Source organism: Arachis hypogaea, chromosome 14 (assembly GCF_003086295.3).
Source record: "Arachis hypogaea cultivar Tifrunner chromosome 14, arahy.Tifrunner.gnm2.J5K5, whole genome shotgun sequence".
NCBI lineage: Eukaryota > Viridiplantae > Streptophyta > Magnoliopsida > Fabales > Fabaceae > Arachis > Arachis hypogaea.
In genome coordinates this window covers 53,124,116-53,130,104 of record NC_092049.1, presented here as the reverse complement: position 1 = coordinate 53,130,104, position 5,989 = coordinate 53,124,116, and the positions used below count along the sequence as shown (strand labels likewise).

The 5,989-nt window shown below is 35.7% G+C and overlaps 1 non-coding gene across 1 annotated transcript; it reads right to left on the bottom strand.

Moving 5' to 3' along the window:
- Positions 1–5,532: 5,532 nt before the first annotated feature.
- LOC112746150 (small nucleolar RNA R71) lies at positions 5,533–5,640 on the bottom strand. Its single transcript, XR_003174046.1, has one exon. It is a non-coding gene; the product is annotated as a small nucleolar RNA R71 (small nucleolar RNA).
- Positions 5,641–5,989: the final 349 nt, after the last annotated feature.

Genomic DNA, 5,989 nt, shown 5'->3' with positions numbered 1-5,989 from the left:
AGAATAAATGAAAGTAGAAAATAAATAAAAGGAACATTGAACCTGTAATTGAAGTGAAGTAGCCTAAACATAACAGAAATCCTAACTCCTAATCCAATGAGAGAGGGGAGAACCTCTCTCTCTAAAAACTACATCTAATCCTAAAATTGTGTATATTTGATACGCACAAAACTTATCTCTCAACAAATTTTCTTCGGCAAGTGTACCGAATTTATCGTCAAGTAAAAACTCACAATAGAGTGAGGTCGAATCCCACAGAGATTGATTGATCAAGCAACTTTAATTAGAGGAATATTCTAGTTGAGCAAACCAGTATTTGATTTGAGATTTGCAAAAAATTAAATGGCGGGAAAGTAAATAGCAGAAACAGTAAATGCTAAAAATAAAGAGCTGAATGTAAATGGCGGAAAGTAAATTGCAGAATCTTCAACGGGAATGGGGTAATTGCTCATAAAAGTAAATGGCAGAAATTAAAGAGAATGGGTAAGATCAGAAATGGGGAGTTCATTGGGCTTAGGAGATGTTGCATTCTCCGGATCAAGTTCATTTTTATCTCTTCCTCAATCAATGCATTCATTGATCTCCTTGGCAATCTTAAGTGATCGAATTCCAATTTCTTGGTAATTCAATCTCTCAAATCTTGATCAATAGCCAATTCCTTGGTCAATTGCTCATGAGAAGAAATGAAGTATTGTCACTGATTATACCACATGCATTTCCCAAATCAAGTGCTGGTAGGATTATAGTTACATATCCATCCAAACCCAATTTGGTCCAGCATGAGAAAGCATTTCTAGCATGATCTCTTCATTCCTCTTTCAAGGTTCAGAAGAGATCCAAGTATGAATAGCTTCTTTTCCAAGATAACTACCCAATTGGATGAAGATCGAAAGCTTTCTAGTAAAATCAAGAGAAAAGATAGAAGAAGGAGAATGAAAACTAATATTGATCCATCAAATTACAACAGAGCTCCCTAACCCAATGAAAGGGGTTTTGTTGTTCATAGCTCTGGAAAATGAAAACAAAGATGGAGAATACATGATGAAAGTAAAACTAGAAGTGCAGAGAAAGTAAAATACAGATAGTAGTTCTATGCCAAAGGCTCCCTAAAGTTTCCAACTCTCTAACTAATTCAAAGCTACTCCTATATATACTACTCTTCTCATCTTCTAGTTGGCTCTTCAAGTCTTAGGTATGGGCCTCTGAATCTTGAGTTTGAAGCAGTTATCCTTTTCATTGGGCTTTGCTTTGCTTGCAAAAAGAAAAGGTGAAGTAGGCAGGGACTTTGACTCAGGACGTTAATGGTGTCAACGTTAAGTGAAAGTGTGGGTTCGAGAACGTTAGTGACAATCACCTTTTTCACTAACGTTCCTAACCCAAATATGATCACGTTGACTTCAACGTTAGTGGCTGATGAGCGGATAATTTATACGCTTTTTGGCATTGTTTTTAGTATGTTTTTAGTAGGATCTAGTCACTTTTAGGGATGTTTTCATTAGTTTTTATGTTAAATTCATATTTCTGGACTTTACTATGATTTTTTGTGTTTTTCTGTGATTTCAGGTATTTTCGGGCTAAAATTGAGGGACTTGAGCAGAAATCAGATTCAGAGGTTGAAAAAGGACTGCTGATGCTGTTGGATTCTGACCTCCCTGCACTCAAAGTGGATTTTCTGGAGCTACAGAACTCGAAATGGCGCGCTTCCAATTGCTTTGGAAAGTAAACATCCAGGGATTTCCAGAAATGTATAATAGTCCATACTTTGGCAAAGAATAGACGATGTAAACTGGCGTTCAATGCCAGCTTTCTACCCAAATCTGGCGTCCAGCGCCAGAAAAGGAGCCAAAACCAGAGCTGAACGCCCAAACTGGCACAAATACTGGCGTTCAACTCCACAAATGGCCTCTGCACGTGCAACACTCAAGCTCAGCCCAAACACACACCAAGTGGGCCCAAGAAGTGGATTTATGCATCAATTACTTACTCATGTAAACCCCAGTGACTAGTTTATTATAAACAGGACCTTTTACTAGTCTTTTTGGGATCTTTGGTCTCAGTTTTAATCTTTTGATCACCTTATGATCCTTTGATCACGTTTTAGGGGGCTGGCCATCTCGGCCATGCCTGGACCTTTCACTTATGTATTTTCAACGGTAGAGTTTCTACACTCCATAGATTAAGGTGTGGAGCTCTGCTGTTCCTCAAAGATTAATGCAAAGTACTACTGTTTTCTATTCAATTCATCTTATTTCGCTTCTAAGATATCCATTCGCACCCAAGAACGTGATGAAGGTGATGATTATGTGTGACGCTCATCACCATCTCCCCTATGAACACGTGCCTGACAAACACTTCCGTTCTACATGAAATAAGCTAGAATGAATATCTCTTAGATCTCTTAACCGGAATCTTCGTGGCGTAAGCTAGAATGATGGCGGCATTCAAGAGAATCCGGAAAGTCTAAACCTTGTCTGTGGTATTCCGAGTAGGATTCAATGATTGAATGACTGTGACGAGCTCCTAACTCGCGATTGCAGGGCGTTAGTGACAGACGCAAAAGGATAGTAAATCCTATTCCAGCATGATCGAGAACCGACAGATGAATAGCCGTGCCGTGACAGGGTGCGTGAGCATATTATTCACTGAGAGGATAAGATGAAGCCATTGGCAAGGGTGATGCCTCCAGACGATTAGCCATGCCGTGACAGGGCATTGGATCATTTTCCCGAGAGATGACCGAAAGTAGCCATTGACAGTGGTGATGTATCACATAAAGCCAGCCGTGGAAAGGAGTGAGACTGATTGGATGAAGATAGCAGGAAAGCAGAGGTTCAGAGGAACGAAAAGCATCTCCATTCGCTTATCTGAAATTCCTACCAATGATTTACATAAGTATCTCTATCCCTATTTTATTATATAATATTCGAAAACACCATTATCACTTTATATCTGCCTGACTGAGATTTACAAGGTGACCATAGCTTGCTTCATACCAACAATCTCCGTGGGATTCGACCCTTACTCACGTAAGGTATTACTTGGACAACCCAGTGCACTTGCTGGTTAGTTGTATTGAAGTTGTGACAAATTATGAATGTGACATCACAATTTCGTGCACCAAGTTTTTGGCGCCATTGCCGGAGATTGTTTGAGTTTGGACAACTGACGATTCATCCTGTTGCTCAGATTAGGTAATTTTCTTTTTGTTTTCTTTTTAAAAATTTTTCAAAAATATGTCTAAAATTTTCTCATCTGTTTTCGAAAAAAAAATAAAAATGTTTTCAAAAATATATTTTTATTCAAAATTTTTAAGAATGAATTCTAGTGTTTCATGAAGCATGTGAAGCCTGGCTGGCTGTAAAGCCATGTCTAAATTTATTTGGACTGAGGCTTGCAATTTGTTATCAAGAGCAATATACTCTCGTCTTAAATGCTGAAGCTTGGCTGGCCATTGGCCATGTCTAGTGTTTTGGACTGGAGCTTTCTTTAAAAGCTTGGCTGGCTAGTGAGCCATGTCTAATTCCTGGACTGAAGCTTTAGACTAAGAATGCAAGATTCCTGGAATTCATGTTAAAAATTTTGGAATCCTTATTTTTTCTTTTTCATATAATTTTCGAAAAATACCAAAAAAATTAGAAAATCATAAAAAATCAAAAATATTTTTCTGTTTCTTATTTGAGTCTTGAGTCATATCATAAGTTTGGTGTCACTTGCATATGCATCTTGCATTTTTTTCGAAAATATCATGCATTCATAGTGTTCTTCATGATCTTCAAGTTGTTCTTGGTAAGTCTTCTTGTTTGATCTTGATTATTTTTTTTTTTTTTGTGTCTTTTCATGTTTATCATATGCATTCTTGAATTCTTAGTGTCTAAGCATTAAAGAATTTTAAGTTTGGTGTCTTGCATATTTTATTTGCATTAAAAATTTTTCAAAAATATGTTCTTGATGTTCATCATGATCTTCATAGTGTTCTTGGTGTTCATCTTGACATTCATAACATTCTTGCATGCATTCATTGTTTTGATCTAAAAATTTCATGCATTGCATAATTTTCATGTTTTCATAAAAATTCAAAAAAATCAAAAAAATATCTTTCCATTTTTCTCTCATCAAATTCGAAAATTTGAGTTGACTTTTTCAAAAAGTTTTTAATTCAAGTTGTTTCTTATGAGTCAAATCAAATTTTCAATTTGAAAATCTTATCTTTTTCAAAATCTTTTTCAAAAATCAAATCTTTTTCAAAATTCTTAGTTATTTTCGAAAATTCCAAAAATATTTTTCAAAAATCTTTTTCTTATTTTTATATCAAATTTTCGAAAATAACATACTCAATTAATGTTTTGATTCAAAAATTTGAAGTTTGTTACTTACTTGTTAAGAAAGATTCAAACTTTAAGTTCTAGAATCATATCTTGTGATTTTTTGTGAATCAAGTCATTAATTGTGATTTTAAAAATCAAATCTTTTTCAAAACTAATTTCAATCATATCTTTTCAAAAATATCTTTTCAAAATATCTTTTCTAACTTCCTAACTTCTTACCTTTTCAAAATTTGTTTCAACTGACTAACTAACTTTTTGTTTGTTTCTTAACTTTTTCAAAACCACCTAACTAACTCTCTCTCTCTAATTTTCGAAAATACCTTCCCTCTTTTTCAAAAATTTCTTTTTAATTAACTAATTATCCTTATTTTTATTTTTGATTTTAAAAATTTTCGAAAAAAAATACTAACATTTTTCAAAAACCATTTTCGAAAATCACTAACCCTTTTTCAAAAATTATTTTCGAAAATTCTCCCTCTCCCATCTTATTCTATTTATTTATTCATATCCTAACATCTCATCTCACATATCTAGCCTCCTCACAGTTGTGTTTCTTCCATTATATTACATTCTTTGTCTCCCCCTCTTCTTCTACTCACACAGGGATCCCTATACTGTGGTATAAAGGATCTCTACTATTATTATTATTTTTCTGTGCCTTCTTCTTTGTCATATGAGCAGGAGCAAGGATAAGAACATTCTTGTGGAAGCAAATCCAGAACCTGAAAGGACTCTGAAGAAAAAATTAAGAGAAGCTAAAATACAACAATCCAGAGATAACTTTTCAGAAATTTTCGAACAGGAGAAGGAGATGGCAGCCAAAAATAATAATAATGCAAGGAGGATGCTTGGTGACTTTACTGCACCTAATTCCAATTTACATGGAAGAAGCATCTCCATTCCTGCCATTGGAGCAAACAACTTTGAGCTGAAACCTCAATTAGTTTCTCTGATGCAGCAGAACTGCAAGTTTCATGGACTTCCATCTGAAGATCCTTTTCAGTTCTTAACTGAATTCTTGCAGATATGTGATACTGTTAAGACTAATGGAGTAGATCCTGAAGTCTACAGGCTCATGCTTTTCCCTTTTGCTGTAAGAGACAGAGCTAGATTAGGGTTGGATTCTCAACCCAAAGACAGCCTGAACTCTTGGGATAAGCTGGTCACGGCTTTCTTAGCCAAGTACTTTCCTCCTCAAAAGCTGAGCAAGCTTAGAGCTGATGTTCAAACCTTCAGATAGAAAGAAGGTGAATCCCTCTATGAAGCTTGGGAAAGATACAAACAGTTGACCAAAAAGTGTCCTTCTGACATGCTTTCAGAATGGACCATCCTGGATATATTCTATGATGGTTTATCTGAGCTATCAAATATGTCACTGGACACTTCTGCAGGTGGATCCATTCACCTAAAGAAAATGCCTGCAGAAGCTCAAGAACTCATTGACATGGTTGCTAATAACCAGTTCATGTACACTTCTGAAAGGAATCCTGTGAGTAATGGGATGCCTAAGAAGAAGGGAGTTCTTGAAGTTGATACTCTGAATGCCATATTGGCTCAGAATAAAATATTGACTCAGCAAGTCAATATGATCTCTCAGAGTCTGCATGGAATGCAAGCTGCATCCAACAGTACTCAAGAGGCTTCTTATGAAGAAGAAGCTTGTG